The 17,191-nt window shown below is 40.6% G+C and overlaps 1 protein-coding gene across 3 annotated transcripts in view; it reads right to left on the bottom strand.

Moving 5' to 3' along the window:
• TCF20 (transcription factor 20) overlaps positions 1-17,191 on the bottom strand; it is a 96,523-nt gene that overhangs the window by 75,134 nt on the left and 4,198 nt on the right. The gene's annotated exons all lie outside the window — the stretch shown is intronic.

Below are 17,191 nucleotides of genomic sequence, written 5' to 3' on the forward strand. Positions count from 1 at the left end.
AGATGCCGGTATTATCAGAAGATTATTAAAAATACTATATTTACTATGTTCTAGGAAATAAAAGTCAACCTTGAAAAATTTAACAGGGAACAGGAATCCATAAAAAGCAACACAGCAGATCTGAAAAAACCCAAAACTTAAAAATATAATAAACCCCTACATTGAGTTCTTTATTTAAATTAAAAGCAGATTAGTCAAAGAGAGAACTGGTTAACTGGAAGATGGGTGGTCAAAATAAGCTACCCAGGATGAAAAACAGAAAGGATAAAAAAATACAGAAGAGAAGGTATCTAAAAGAATACAGTGAGATCTAACATATCCCTGTACAGCGGAGTCTCAGAATGAGAAGGGAATGGGGCAAGGCAATATGTTAAGAGAACTACTGGGAATTTTCCAGAACAAACAAGAGATACCAAGCCACAAACTCAAGGAGCTTAGTGATGTCAGGCACAGTGGCTCAAGCCTGTAATCCTAGCACTTGGGAGCCTGAGACCAGAGGTCCACTTAAGGCTGGGAGTCTGAGACCTGCCTGAGCAACATAGTGAGACCCCATCGTCTCTACAAAAAAGAAAAAAAACTAGCCAGGTGTGGTGGTGCGTGCCTGTAATCCCAGCTACTTGGGAGGCTGAGGCAGGAGGATCGCTGTTGTCCAGGAGTTTGAGGTTGCAGTGAGCTATGATGACACCACTGCACTCTAGGCCAGGTAACAAAGCCAGACCCTATCTCAAAAAAAAAAAAAAAAAAAAAGAAAAGAAAAAAGAAAAGGCAGCTTAGAGAACACAAAATAAGTGATCTGTTATCCTCAAATGTCTTCTAAAAATGACATGAACCTATTCTGTAAATACAGCATCAGTTATTAATAATTAAACATGTATCTATTGTGATCCTACTCTATAGACAAATTTATAATGCTCCCAGTATATAAGAAGCTCAAAATCAAACACTTAGAAGAAACTACAACAATCTTCTTACCATTGTGCAACCAAAAGTAAAAAGAAAAAATCAGGAACAAAATGCTAGAATGAAGTATTTAAAAGGAAAAGGGGTTAACCTTAAAAAGCCATAAACTAAAAGGCACCTGTACGAGTAACAGTAGAGATACTGAAAAGTTATCCAAAGGTCCAGAACTAGAAGCTATAATATATGCATCCCTTTCATTATGCTAAGTATACCCAACAATCTCACCTGAAAGTCCTCGGCATGAGAAACTCAAAGAAGGACCTTTTCTTTATATTTTTCCCATCCATAACTAATAAAGGATGAAAAAAAATCTAGCCAGGCTCACACCTGTAATCCTAGCACTCTGGGTGGCAGAGGCAAGAGGACTGCCTGAGGTTTTAGGAACAAAGTAGCTTATAAATTTTTATGTATGCTGGGACTGGCTTTCAAACCTTGGTTTTTCCAGATCTTATGGGCCTTATGAGCTGTATAAGTTTCAAAGAGATGGGGGGGGGGGGCTGGGGGGCAGATACAATGACCAAAAAAAGGCACCTAACAAGTTTCAAAATCATTTAGAATTTCTTCTAGCCCTGGGATTCCACTTCTGTCCAAACTCACATAAGACTTATTCATACATAAAGTAACTTGTTCGAATGATACCAGCAGAAAAGAATTCCAAATTCCCAGATAATGCAAATCATATAGCTGACATCTGATAAGGGTCTAGCACCCAGAATATATAAAGAACTCGTATAATTCAACAACAAAAAGACAACCAAATTTTAGAAATAGGCAAAGGACTTAAATATACATTTCTCTGAAGATGACACACAAATGTCCAACAAGCACATGAAAAGATGTCAACATCTTTACTTGCTAAGCAAATACAAATCAAAACCACAATGAGATACTACTTCACATCTAGGAGAAGAATTACAATTAAAAAGTGGAAACTAGTGTTGACAAGGATGTAAAGAAGCCAAAATTCTCATGCACTACTGGTAGGGACTTGAAATGGTGCAACCACTTTGGAAAACAGTTTAGCAGTTCCTCAAAAGGTTAAACATAGAATTACCACATGACCAGGAATTCTACTCCAGGTTTATACCCCAAAGAAATGAAAACAGAGTCAAACAGATACTTGTATGCCAATGTTTATTGCAGCCAAACGCTCTCTTTTTCTATCCTCAGGAAGTGTTTTTAGGTATTTTTTGTATGTGTGGCATACTTCACCAGCAAAGCATTCCTGGGGATTTCTTTTGGAATGATTTTTGCCAACTATTCAACTTCATCATGGAGAACACTGTGGCACATTTATGTCTTTCTTTTATTCTATCTTTTTTAGTAAGACTTCTAGGAATTTTCCTATTATCTCCTAAATTTCTAAATGTATTGGCATAATACATAATAGCATCTCTTTTAATATTTGCAGCTTTTCTATTGTAATTCTTTAAACATTTTCTAACTCTGATATTTTGGGGCCTTCCTTTTACAGAATGGTCCAGTCTCACTAGAGGTTTCTTGGTTTTATTATCCTTTTCAAAGAACTGACATTTGATTTTGTTTTTCATTTCCATCTTTTAGTTGTTTTCTGGGACTTTCTGCTTTTAACTGTATCAATTCCATTTGTTTCCATTTTAGGATTTACTTTGCTATTCTTTTACTAATGTCATTGTTTTCTGGTTCTTAACTAGTCTTCGTATTTATATAATGGACTTTCCATGACAGGTTTTTATAATAGAGTTTTCTATCAGTAAGTGGTTAACTGGAAGTACATTTCTTAAATTTTAACATATTGAGAGATGAGTTAATTTTTCTTTTTTTTTTTTTTCTTTTGAGACAGAGTCTTGCTCTGTTGTCCAGGCTGGAGTGCAGGGGTGTAATCATAGCTCACTGCAAGCTCAAACTCCTGGGCTAAAGGGATCCTCCTGCCTCAGCTTCCCAAGTAGCCTGGACTACAGGCATGTGCCATCCCACCTGGCTAATTTTTCTATTATTAGTAGAGACAGGGTCTCGCTCTTGCTCAGGCTAGTCTCAAACTCTTGTGTTCAAGCGATCCTCCTGCCTCAGCCTCATGAGTAGCTGGGACTACAGGTGTGAGCCACCGGGCCTGGCTAATTTTTCTATTTTTAGTAGAGATGGGGGGTCTCACTCTTGCTCAGGCTGGTCTTGAACTCCTGACCTCAAGCAATCCTCCCACCTCGGCCTCCCAGAGTGCTAGGATTACAGGCGTGAGCCACAGTGCCTGGCTAAGTTAATTTTTCTTATTCAATTATTTAGTTTTGGTTTTATTATAACTCACTATAACTGTATTCAGATAATTTAGTTTGTGAATTAAACTCTTGACCTTTGCTGACACTCAAAAAAAAGAAAAAAAAAGGCCATAACATGACCCAAGTGTACATCAACAAATGAATGGATAAACAAATTTGGTGTATGCTACAACATGGATGAACCCTGAAAACATGCTAAGTGAAATAAGCCAGACATAAAATAAAAGGACAAATAGTGTATGATTCTACTTATGTGAAAATTTTAAAATATGCAAATTCATAGAGACAGAAAGCAGATAAAAGGTTACAAGGCACTAGGGGAGGAGGGAATGGGGAGTTATGGCTTAATGGGTAGGGTTTCTGTTTGAGTTGATAAAAAGGTTTTTGGAAACAGTGGTGTTGGTTCAAGAACATTGTGAATGTAATCAATCAATGCAACTTAATTGTACACTTAAAAATGGCTAAAATGGCAATTGCTACGTTATTTGTGTGTATATATATTTTTCTCACACACACACACATACACACATGCACACAAGTTAGTGTATAGCCACTTTGGAAGACAGTTTGTCAGTTTCTTACAAAGCTAAGTCTTATATAATCCAGCAATGTGCTTCCAGATATTTACTCAAATGAGTTGAAAACTTATAACACAAAAACCTGTACATTAACATTTATGGCAGCTTTATTTGTAACTACTAGAAGTTAAAAGTAACAGAGATGTCTTTCAATAGATAAATGAATAAACAAACTGTGGTACATGTAGACAACTCAATATTATTCAGTGATTTAAAAAAGATATGAGCTAATGAACCACAAGAAGATATGGAGGAACCTTAAGTGCATATTACTAAGTGGAAGAAGCCAGTCTGAAAAGACTACACGATTCCACCTGTATGACATTCTGGAAAAGGCAAAAGCATAGAGACAGTAAGAAGATCAGTGGTTGCCAAGAACCCGAGGGGAGAGACAGAGGAATGAATAAGGTGGAGACCACAGGGGACTTTTAGGATAGTCAAACTATTCTGTATGATTCTGTAATGGTGAGTACGTGACATGATGCATTTGTCAAAATCCACAGAATGTACAACAAAGAGTAAACTCAAACATGAACTATGAACTTAATGATAAGGTTCCAATACTGGTTCATTAATTGTAGCAAATGCATCACACTAATGTGAGATATTAATAATAGGGGAAACTATGGTTGGGGTTAGGGGAGGTATAAATAGGAACTCTCTGTACTTCCCATTTTTTCTGTCAACCCAAAGCTGCTCTCAGAAATAGTTTATTAATTTTTTTAAAAAGTTAATATATTAGAAAAAAAGAACCACAATGAGATATCACTTCATACTTACTAGGATGGCTGTAATAAAGAAAACAAAAAATTACAAGTGTTGGTGAGGATGTGAAGAAATTGGAACCCTCATATATTACTAGTGGGAATATAAAATAGTTCAGCCACTGAGAAAGTCTGCTGATTCCTCAGAAGGTTGAATATAGAATTACTATGACCCAGTAATGCTACTCCTACGTATATACCCCAAGTAAGTGAAAACATATTTAAACAAGTATATGTACACACGTTTATAGTAACACTATTCAAAATAGCCAAAAGGTGTAAACAACACAAATGTCCATCGAACAGTGAATGGATAAACATTGTAGTATATACATACAATGGAATACTATCCAGCCATAAAAAGGAACAAAGTACTCATACACACTAAAATGTGGATGGACCTCAAAACACTATGCTGTCATGAAAGGTCTCATGTTATATGATTCCATTTATATGAAATACCCAAAATAAGTAAATCTGCAGATAGAAAGCAGAACAGTGGTTGCCAAGGACTGAGAGAAGGGGAGAAAAGAAGAGTTAACTGCTCAATGGGTACCAGGTTTATTGTAGGGATGATGAAAATGTTTTGGAACTAGACAGAGGTTGTGGGTGCATGCATTGTTAATGTACTAAATGCCACCCAACTGTTCACTTAAAAATGGTTAATTCTGTTGTATGAATTTCATATCAATAAAAAAGAAAAAGATCTCCAAAAAGATATTTTAATCAAGAAGAGCCCAGGACTTCCCAAGAGTGAGTAATTACTCGGTTTCCTTCTTTAGCTATCTCCCTTACTCCTGGCTTCATTCCCATGACGGTTAAGCTCAGCCCTGCAAACACATGAAGAATAAGATGCTACATGGGTTTCAAACACTAACTTCACCATTGTTTCTTTGAACACTGATCTACTTCTCCCTTAAGATCTGAGTGCAAATACTAAAAACTAACTTTTCACTATCATCTCCCTAAAATATCCTTGTGATACTTTCTGTGATGCCCATTTAAGAGAGACAGGACAATTCATGTCTTGACCCTAAGACAGCCTCCTCCTGCATGCCAACTTTTCTGCACACCTACTCAGGACTTCAACCTTGCTAAGATCATTAGCTCTTACTCTTACCACTTTTCTCAAGTTAACCAATGTTTTTTCTAGCACCTTCCCAAATTTTTACAATGCATTAGCACTGATCTAGTTGTTTGTTTCCTGCACTATACCGCTGAACACCCTGAGAAGTTGTGGGACTCATCCCTGAACTGTGAAAAATGATGCTCCTCACCTAGTCATTTCCTCATCTGGTTTCTTGTCTTCTACTTTAAAATGCTAGACCTAAATATATACTTCATTCTTTACCTAAATTTTTTTTTCCCCTGGCTTTTCTTCAAAAAGGTTCCTGACCACCAAAACAATCCTTGGCTAAGGATCAGCCTTCCCTGTGCCCAAACTAGATACCATTAATATTGTCTTTTTTTCTACATTTGTTCTCTACCTCAAAAATTATTCATTTTTTTCATGTATTCAATGCACTGCAAAGGATACAGGGAGTGATAATGCCACAATCTTGCCCTCAAAGAGGACTGGGGAAGGAGAGCAAGAACGTATTTAGAAAGGCATAATAAAAAGTGAAGATTAAAGGTATGTAAGAATATTACAAAATGCCAGGAGAAAAACATCCAGTTAAGGGATGTTAGGTTTCATGGAAGAAAGACCATTTTGGAAAAGCCTGAAAGATAATGATCTCAAAAGATGGAGAATGGGAATAGAGAGCAAAGAACTCATGCCTGGAAATGAGACACCTCTACGGGCAGAGGGCTGCAGTGGAGGATACATGTGAGGAAACTGGGAGATGGGGCTGGACAGAAGGACAGGGTCCTGCTGTGGAACACTGAATGGTAAGGCAAGGCATCAATACTTAATTCAGTACACAAATGGGAGGGATACAACAAGAGTGTATATTAGAACATTTTAGCTAGGAAGAGACTAGAGCAGGAAATGGGAAAGAAGGGTTACTATTCACGAGGCTACAGTAATAGCTTGGGCAGGTCTACCCCCATGCTCATCCAAACCACTTCCAACCTCTACAACAGCCTCCAGTGAGACCCTGTCTCTACTAAAAACAGAAAAATTAGCCAGGAAAGGTGGCGTGCACCTGTAGTCCCAGCTATTCGGGAGGCTGAGGCAAGAGGATCACTTGAGCCCAGAAGTTTGAAGTTGCTGTGAGCTAGGCTGACACCCAGGCAACAGAGTGAGACTCTGTCTCAAAAAGAAGAAAAGAAAGAAAGAAAAAAGAAAAGAAGTTGATTTTTTTAAATCCAGAAAATAGGAGAGTGAGCCAACATCTTTTGAAAGCTGAGCAAGATACAAGCAAGTAATAAACTCATGGATCTCATTAATTCAGAAAGGATCCTAAACAGTGAACCAAAGGGAAAAAAAGCAATTGAAGTTTCCATGGCATATTTCTAGAGAGCTAGCAGCAAAAGTGTATGTTTTGATTCACTCAAAAATATTTGTCGAGCACTAACTACATACCAAGCACCATTCTATTAATAGATACTGGGGACATGATGGGCAACAGACAAGTCCTTGCCCTTACATAGCTGATATTCTCCCAAGTAGGCTCCAGAAAGGCAATTCTTGGGCTCCATCCTACTCTTTGTATAATCTAAAATCAAACTCTTCCCCTTCAAAGGTGGTACAAACTTATCCTGCAAGTTGTCTTCCAGCTCATTTAAATTACACAGATTCGACTGGGTACAGATTAAGGGCACAAAGTCCAGAACCAGGTTACCTGATTCCAAATCCTAGCTCTGCCACTTACTAGTTGCTGGACCTTCTATAAGTCACTTAACTTTCTGTGATTCAGTTTTCTCATCTGAAAAATGGAGGTAATAACATTATCTCATAATTCTTATAAGAACTGAGTTCATATCTGGCAAGTGTTTAGAGCAATGTCTTGCACTTAGAATATATTATTTGTATAAAAATATTTATTTATATCATGTATTATTATTAAAGCTTTTGATAGATAAAATATCTTTGTCTGTTTTGGAATCAAAGTGGGTTGATGCCAAAATTTCCTGTAAATCCATTTTATTTAAACCAATTGCTAAATGTTACGGCTCCTTCTTAAGTACACTAGGGCTTTGGCCATAGGAAAACCAGAACAGGAAGAGGCAAAGATGAACAATTCATCATTCGGGTCCACTCCTCCTCATCAGAACAATCCTCTCAACCTTGTATCACACACCTCTTTTCACAAAATCTTGTTGTGTTTATGAGACTCAAGTGCCCTAGCCCCAGGTTCAAGACCCATCACCAAGCTATTCCCACCCCGCCCTCGTACTATTTGATCCAAGCTCCCTTCTGACCTTTCCCTTCCTGTCATCTCCAGGCCCCCTAAGAGCCCATGCTTTGCTAGGTAATATGCCACATCAATACTTTGGAGCCTTGGTTCCTGAAGGACCTCTCCTTAGAATGCTCCTTCCCCATTCTTCCACTTGGCTCTCTCCTACCAATCCATCAAGTCTACCCAGATGTCCCCTTCTCCACAGCCTTCTCCAATATTCTTCCCATACATAATCAGGAGTAATGGCTTCTTCCCTAATTCTCCTCAGCACTCTGGGTACACCACTATTATAGCCCTATAGATCCTTTATAGGGTTGATAAATGTTAGTTTTCTATGTCTGACTCTCCAACAGACACTGAACTCTAGGCAAAGGGAAGATGTTTTATTTATTTTTGTCTTTCTTGTGTCTACCATGGTATCTACTTAGCAGTCTTAGCTGAATTGAAATAGAAATTTTTTTTTATCTGCTTTGATGTACTTCATTCCCATAGGCTTCATTTGGCCTGTGTCCCTTATGTTTAGGGGAAGCCAACTTTTAGCACACGTGCTAGCCAATGTAGCAAAGTTTGTTTTTTTTTTTTTTAAAGGGACATTTAACAAATTATGAAGGCTGTGATGTCCTTCACTCCAACTCAAATTTCTACTATTCAGTATGCTAGAACTTAAGTCCACTTCCACAAGGTCTGCTTCAACTGAGAGAAGATGAAAGTCCCACTCTCATTATGTTTAGACTCATATGTCCACTAGGAAAAAACAAAACAAAACAGCAGCACCAAATTCAATGCAATGTTTATCCTTTCATTTATTGCCTGTTCACTAATGTACAAGTACTGGTAAACCTGTTTAGATTCATTTACACTGCGTATGTTGAGTTCCTAGGAGTCATTTGGCTGGAATCTTGAGGGCATTTCTCCATACTTTTGCCATCAAGTAGGAATTACTGAACACAAATGAGTCTATTCTATTGTTCTAAACCTCTGAAGCAGGAGAAACTCCCAATGCTCCTCACAGGGCAAGGGGTTCTCCAGGTTCTTCACTTAAACCACTAATACTCCATCTAACCCCATTTGCTATTTTCCAGAGCTGAGGAACAGTTTGCAACGGCTCATTAACACACCCTGAGATCAAGACCCTCATAAACTCATTGCTTAGAGTACTTTATTAGGCTAAATTAACTCAGTTCTTTGGCTTTTATTTCTTCTATATTTTCCCCATTCTTTACCAATTTTAGTTACTCTTATGAGCACTCTGCAAGTTTTCTACAATGAATCCAAATTCAACATTATTTTAATACCTATTATGTCGTGAGGACATAAGGATTAACAAGGCATGGTGGGCCGGGCGTGGTGGCTCACGCCTGTAATCCTAACACTCTGGGAGGCCGAGGCGGGTGGATGGTTCGAGCTCAGGAGTTCGAGACCAGCCTGAGCAAGAGCCAGACCCCGTCTCTACTAAAAAAATAGAAAGAAATTATATGGACACCTAAAAATATATATAGAAAAATTAGCCGGGCATGGTGGCACATGCCTGTAGTCCCAGCTACTCGGGAGGCTGAGGCAGGAGGATCATTTGAGCCCAGGAGTTTGAGGTTGCTGTGAGCTAGGCTGACGCCACGGCACTCACTCTAGCCTGGGCAACAGAGTAAGACTCTGTCTCAAAAAAAAAAAAAAAACAAAAACAAGGCATGGTGGTCATCTAAGAATATACATACTCGTGAAATAGACACATAGACACATTCTATATTAACTGTAATACATATGACATTCATTAAATGTAATACATGGGTAGAGATAGGGGAGGAGGGCAGGGCATTACAAAGCAGAGGCTCAGAGGAAAAATGGGACACTCACTTTCAATGCACTGACAGGCAACGATGCAGATGTGGGACTATAAAATAAAGCAAAGCACGGCCCTAACTCTAAGGATCCTAGAGCCCAGTGAAGTGGTGTTTGAAAATATTTTGCAAGTCTTTTTTTTTTTTTTTTTTTGCAAAACTCTTACACTGATATGCCCAAAAGATAAGAGAGATGATGAGAGTTGCTGTAGCCGGAGTTGGGAAGAGAATGACCCTCATTTCTGCCCCAGCCAGCCCCCCTGGGCCCCCAAGATGCCTCTGCAGACCTGGGGCAGCCCAGCACCAAAGGGATGAGAGTATGTGTCTCCCCCACCACCCCCTGTGCCTTATTGTGATGTTTTGATACAACACTTAGCACACTGGCACCTACTTACACAGCTAGTGCTATATAAGTATTTGTTAAAGAAAACATGAGGGCTCTGGAGTAATTTGCAAGTCACTGGTCTAACGAATGGGAATGGCAGAGGTATACAGGGAAGGAGAACTGCCAGACACAAGGCACAAAACGCTAGGTCCAAATTACCAGAATCCAAAACTAGACAAGGAATTACAAAGGTCTGACCAGTTTCTCCAAAATCCCATGAGATAAAAAGCTCATCTTAACTACTTTTTACTTTACCCCTGCAATTCTTGTTTCAGATAGTCAGCTCTGCTTGCCACAGCAGTTTCTTCAAATCTTTCCTGCTTCTTCAAAATTCCAACTCTCCACCTCCCCCTTCACTCTCAGCATGCAGAGGACCTTAGCAGCACACAGAGAAAAGCACTCCTTACATTCCTGCCCCCATGTGCATACTGTTTCCTGCCCACACACCTCTGCTTTCCTCTGGGATGGGGGTATTACCATCCAAAGCCAATCGCCCTGGATCACGCTGGGTCTTGAGTGCCACGGAGGGTTCTCAGTCCAACGCATTCTCTCCTGCATCTTCAACACTGTCCTCTGTGCTCGCTCCTCATCAGGATTTACACTGCTCCAGTTTGTCATATACAGGTGGTCCTTGGCTTAAGATGGTTCAACTTATGCTTTTCACTTTACAATGGTGTGAAAGCGACACGCATTCATCCACTAGAAACCGTACTGAGTACCCATACAACCATTCTGTTTTTCACTTTTAGTACAGTATTCAATAAATTACATGTGATATTCAACACTTTATTCTAAAATAAGCTTCACGTTTGGTGATTTTGTTCAACTGTAAGCTAATGTAAGTGTTCTGAGCACTTTTAAGGTAGGCTAGGCTAAGCTATGATGTTCAGTAGGTTAGGGGTATTAAATGTACTTTGGACTCATGACAGGTTTTTCAGAATGTAATTCCATCATAAGTTGAGGAGCATCTGTATTTAAAACAACAACAACCAAAAGAAGTCTTCTCTTGTTCTCAGATTCTCCCTACATCTATTTTTTACTTTCCTTTAACAGTCAAACTTTTGGAAGATTTGAATCCAAATTTACTGTCTCCACTTCTTCACTTCTCTCATTAATACATGACAATCTGTCTTTAGTTACCATCCCTCAGAAGCCTACCCCGCCTCCCCATACAACTGACATTTCTCAGTAACTGTGTCCACTGCCTCTGACGTGAAACACTGCTCATTCCATGCACTCTGCGGTTTCCTCCTACCTGTCTGGTTGCATCCTTTCTGCTCTTTGGGAACCACCACACTCCCTCAAATGTTTGCATTCCTCAGAGTTTTATCCTGGGCCTTTGAGCACTTGTCATTGTTAGTAACAATAACATAACTCCCAGGGGTGGGGGGGGGGGTCTAAAACTACAAAACCTTCTAGGGGCAGAGCTCTGATGATAAGTTCCTATTACTAGCAGGAGATGCCCATCACTCCAGCAGGAAACAAGGAAGGAACCACTTCTCTACATACTCACATCTCCTTATTTGCCCCTGAGAATAATCTCATCTACGTCTAGGCTAGAATTACTACACACATGCTAACCTCCAAGTCTTAATTACAGCCCAGTTCCTTCTCCTAAACATCAGATCTGGGCTCAAATACATGATGCTTTACAAGCATCTCCACTTAAGTTCAAAACTAAATTCATCACTTTATAACCCACCCCAATCTTCTCTTTCTCAATTGTTTTCTATTTCAATGAGTGGCACCCCCCCATCACCTAGTCGCCCAAGCCTGAAGTTTACCCTTCCTCATCAATCCACCTTCAACAGCTATCATCCCATCACCACCATCTTCAACAGCTTCACTTCAACAACACATCTGGCCCAGTGTGTGTCAAATACTGTCGCACACAGGGTGGTGAAGGAGACAAGCTGAATCCTAGAGGGAGGCGGCAGGTAAACAAATAAATAGATGGACAAGATAAATTGAGACTGTGATAAAAGCTATGAACAAAACAAAGCTATGTGATGGGGGCACTACTTTAGATGGGGATGGCCACAGAAAACTTCTCAGAGAAAGCTACATTTAAGCTGTATCGGAATGACAAACAGAAACAAGTCTCACAAAGATTTAAGAGGCTGAGTGTTTGAGACAAAGCAGCCAAGTGTAAAGGTCCTAAGGTAGACATGAGCTTGAGATGTTCAAGAAATATAGAGAAGGCCAACGAGGCTGGGAGAGGCTGGGACGTTGGAAGCAAGGAGGAGAACAAGTCAAACGGGCTCAGAGGGAGGCAAAGGTCAGATAGGACTGCAGTCCCCAAGCCCCCAGGGGCTGTACAAACCTGGCTGCCTGGCTGCACAGCAGGAGGTGCGTGGCAGGGGGAAGCTTCATCTGTATTTATAGCTGCTCCCCCATTACTCACATCACCGCCTCCCATCATATCAGCAGCAGCATTAGATTCTCATAGGAGCACAAACCCTACTGTAAACTGTACATATGAGGGGTCTGGGTTGAGGCTCCTTATGAGAACCTAATGCCTGATGATCTGAGGTGGAGCTGAGGCGGTGATGCCAGCGCTGGGGAGCGGCTGCAAATACAGATCATCATTAGCAGAGAGATTAGACTGCATAATAAATGTAATGCACTTGAATCATCCTGAAACCAACCCCCCACCTTCCCACCCCCATCCATGGAAAACTGTCTTCCATGAATCCTGTCCCTGGTGACAAAAAGGTTGGGGACCGCTGAGACAGGACCTTGCTGGCCACCATGACAGCAATGAAAAGCCATTGGAGCACTTCAGGAAGGCAACTAACACAATACAATTTGAATTTTTAAATGATCACTTGAGCTCAGAAGTGGAAAAAATGGTTTGGGAGGGGGCAAAAACAGACAGTAGGAAAACTGGTCAGCAGCCTAATAATACAGTAGTCCAAATAAGAGGGGATGGTTCTTGAGATGGGAGGGAATAAATTCAGGATATATCTTGGATATAAAGTGAACAGAACTCGCTGGCAGATTAGATGTTGAAAGTGGGGGGTGGGGGAAAAGGGATCAAGAACAATTCTCCTAGATTGTTTTTAGGTATAATTTATATATAGCAAAATTTCATACAGTGTATGATTTAATCAGTATGGTGAATGCCTATCGAGACCCAGAACATTTCCATCACTCTAAACATTCTCTCAACCGGGCACGGTGGCTCACGCCTGTAATCCTGGCACTCTGGGAGGCCGAGGCGGGTGGATTGTTTGAGCTCAGGAGTTCGAGACCAGCCTGAGCCAGAGTGAGACCCCGACTCTACTAAAAATAGAAAGAAATGATTTGGATAGCCAAAAATATACTTATATAGAAAAAAATTAGCCAGGCATGGTGGCACATGCCTGTAGTCCCAGCTACTCGGGAGGCTGAGGCAGAAGGATTGCTTGAGCCCAGGAGTTTGAGGTTGCTGTGAACTAGGCTGACACCATGGCACTCTAGCCAGGGCAAAAGAGTGAGACTCTATCTCAAAAAAAAAATAAAATAAAAATAAAAAGTTCTCTCATGTACCCTCCCAGTCAATCCCCTTCCACCCAAGAAGCAACACTGATCTAATTTCTACTACTATACAGAGGTTACTTCTCTTTATTCTGGAATGTCTTATAAATGGGATCATCCATTATGTACTATTTTTGTGCCTGGCTTTTCACTCAGCATATCTGAGATTAATCCTTATTACATGTATCAATAGTTTGTTTCTTTTCATTGTGGTCTTCCATTGTATGAGCATACCAGTATGTTAATCCATTCTCTTGCTGACAGATATCTGGACTGTTTACAGTATTTGGTTATTATGAATACAACCGCTATGAACATTCTTACATGAGCTTATTTGTGGACATTTTCATTTCTCTTAGATAAATACCTAGAAAAGAAACTGCTGGGTCATAGGATAGATATATGTTCAATCTTTTTTTTTTTTTTTTTTGAGACAGAGTTTCACTCTGTTGCCCAGGCTAGAGTGCCATGGCGTCAAGCCTAGCTCATAGCAACCTCAAACTCCTGGGCTCAAGCAATCCTGCTGCCTCAGCCTCCCGAGTAGCTGGGACTACAGGCATGCGCCACCATGCCCGGCTAATTTTTCTATATATATTTTTATCTGTCCATATAATTTCTTTCTATTTTTAGTAGAGACGGGGTCTCGCTCTTGCTCAGGCTGGTCTCGAACTCCTCAGCTCAAGCAATCCTCCCACTTCGGCCTCCCAGAGTGTTAAGATTACAGGCATGAGCCACCATGCCCAGCTTATGTTCAACTTTTTAAGGAATTGCCAAACAGTTTTCCCAAGCGGGTGCATCATTTTATACTCCCATCAGCAGTGTACTCAAGTTTCAGCTGCCTGACTCCTAGGTGTTTTGCTTGAATAACCCCATCTATGCCACAATCAAACTCACATTCTTTCAGCTTCAAACACACTTCTTTCTACACCTTTTTTTTTTTTTTTTAAGACCTGTAGATGCACTCCAAGGACACTTTCCTCCTCACCCCATCCCTTTTGCTGCCTATCTCATGCTATTTATTCATTCAACAAATACCCTGAAGGATGAGAAAAGACAGGGCTGACCAGAATGTTCTGGATAGAGGAAGCAGCACATAAAAAAGTTCGGAGGGGGGAAAACCTTGCCACCTTCAGAGGACTTAAGAAAGTGAATGTGGGCCGGGAGCGGTGGCTCATGCCTGTAATCCTAGCACTCTCGGAGGCTGAGGCGGGTGGACTGCTTGAGGTCAGGAGTTCGAGACCAGCCTGAGCAAGAGCAAGACCCCGTCTCTTCTACTAAAAATAGAAAGAAAGTATCTGGCCAAATAAAATATATATAGAAAAAATTAGCTGGGCATGGTGGTGCATGCCTGTAGTCCCAGCTACTCGGGAGGCTGAGGCAGTAGGATCGCTTAAGCCCAGGAGTTTGAGGTTGCTGTTAGCTAGGCTGACGCCACAGCACTCACTCTAGCCCGGGCAACAAAGCGAGACTCTGTCTCAAAAAAAATAAAAGAAAAGAAAAGAAAAGAAAGAAAGAAAGTGAATGTGACTGGAGGATAGGGAACAAAAGTAGCAGGAGAGGTAGGCAGGAGCAAGGCTCTTCAGGGCCTTGTGAATCATGGGGAGGAGTCTGGATTCTCTTTAGAGTGCTATGGGAAACCATTAAAAAGATTTGACATAGGGGAGAGCCAGATGACTCCTGACTGCTCTGGGCAAAGTGAATAGAGGCAGACAGGAATAGAAATGGGGAGGCCATCACAGTGTCCCGGGTAGGAGATGGTGGTGGCTCAGAGGGTAGTGGCAGCGGAGGTGAAAGAAGTGTCATATTATGGAAGTCGTATTACGGAAACAGTACTGGCAGTACCTTGGTGATGGATTAGAGAGTGGTGAGAGAAAAGGAAGAATCTGATCTGAGAAACTGGCATACCCAACAGCCCAGAGGAAGGTGCATCTCCACTGTACAGATGAGGAAACGATAGCTCAGGCAAAATGTCCAGAGTCACTCATACTAAGTGATGGAACCAGAATGAGGTCACACATTCTCTTTCATATGCTCTGCTGCCTCCATAAAGCCCACCACATGGACTTTCTACAGCAATGATGCTCTCACTCACGTTACTGCTAAAGGGTATGGCATCTGTCCCCAGGTAATTGGCCTGCCATAGCACTGAGTCAGGGAAAAGCACAGGCAAGTACACTAAGTGAATTCACTAGTACACAGAAGCTTCCTTCCTTTCTCTACTCGGGAGCCACTGTGAACCATCAATCCTCTGGTGAGGGCATGGGGTATAGCTGGCAAAGAACAGGGTTCCACCCTTGCTTCTGTCAACATAAAGCTACATAACTTTGCTCAAGTCACCACCCTCTCAGCAACTTTCTTGAGTTGTAAAGCCAAAGGGTTAGACTAGGCAACTTCTTAGGTTTCTCCCACCTCTAAAATTCTATAATCAGAGAGTATGGAAAGGTTGGGTGAAGGCACGCTGGATGCCAGCTGGCTGAGAAAGACTATGAAGATGAGCCCTCCTGGCTATCAGACCTGTACTGTTCCCTCCCCTTCCAGAGCCTCTGCTTGGAGCTATCCTTGCTTCTCTTGACATCCCCACACCCAAGTTCCACTCAGTCACTTGGGATTCTCTATTTGAAGCAATACCTTGCAAAATGCCCTACATACCGAATTCACTAATACTTGCTGGCTAGCTTCATTTGAAGCATTAACAAAGTACAATGATTCTAACACCCTAATCCAACTCCCCAACAAAGTAACTTAAACACAACCAAAGAATATTTCCCATATTGCCTAGTACTCACCAATATTATAACACATCTCTACATTTTTTTATCAGGATGATTTTTTAAAAAGCAGACAACATTCCTCTTTCTTAGCCTTCACAAGGTACCACTAATGATCTCCCTAAAGCTATTTTGAATGAGGTCCCTATTCACAAAGCATAAAGGTATTATATAAACACAGGAAAGACCAGCCCACTTCCATCCTTTGCATTAAATTCTCAAGATGTTCAAGGCTAAATCAAATTATTTACTTAGTTTAATGCCATTTTCATCCATCCCACAGATCAAGTTCGACTGCCCTCCTGGCAGAAAAGGCTTCAGAACAGGGAATATCTTTGTGACCACTCTAAAGTAGCACCCCTAAGTCACTATCCCATTGTTTTTTTATTCTCTTCACAGCTATTATCACCACCTAACATTTTTATTTACTTACTGTTTACAGTCTCTAAAGTAGGCTCTTTCTTGCCCACCACTGCATCTCCTAAGCTTAAAACAGTGCCTGTAAACACTTGAAAATTAAAAAACACACAGGAGGACCTTAATCCACATTCAGGGATGTGATGTTCAAATGTGGAAACCATCTTCCAATCAACCTGACATTCAAGTGTTCAATGAATTTCTACTCTTTCCTATAGGATAGAACTGCAATAAGGATATTTTCCCCAGTAGCTAATGTCTTCTTTTTCTTAATTCCCCACAACGAAGCATCAGATAATAAGCCACAGATTTACCAATAACTCTTGTTATAGTTCATCTTCCTGCTGGTTTGTATGCATTACCTACAAA

Source organism: Eulemur rufifrons, chromosome 16 (assembly GCF_041146395.1).
Source record: "Eulemur rufifrons isolate Redbay chromosome 16, OSU_ERuf_1, whole genome shotgun sequence".
NCBI classification, from domain to species: domain Eukaryota; kingdom Metazoa; phylum Chordata; class Mammalia; order Primates; family Lemuridae; genus Eulemur; species Eulemur rufifrons.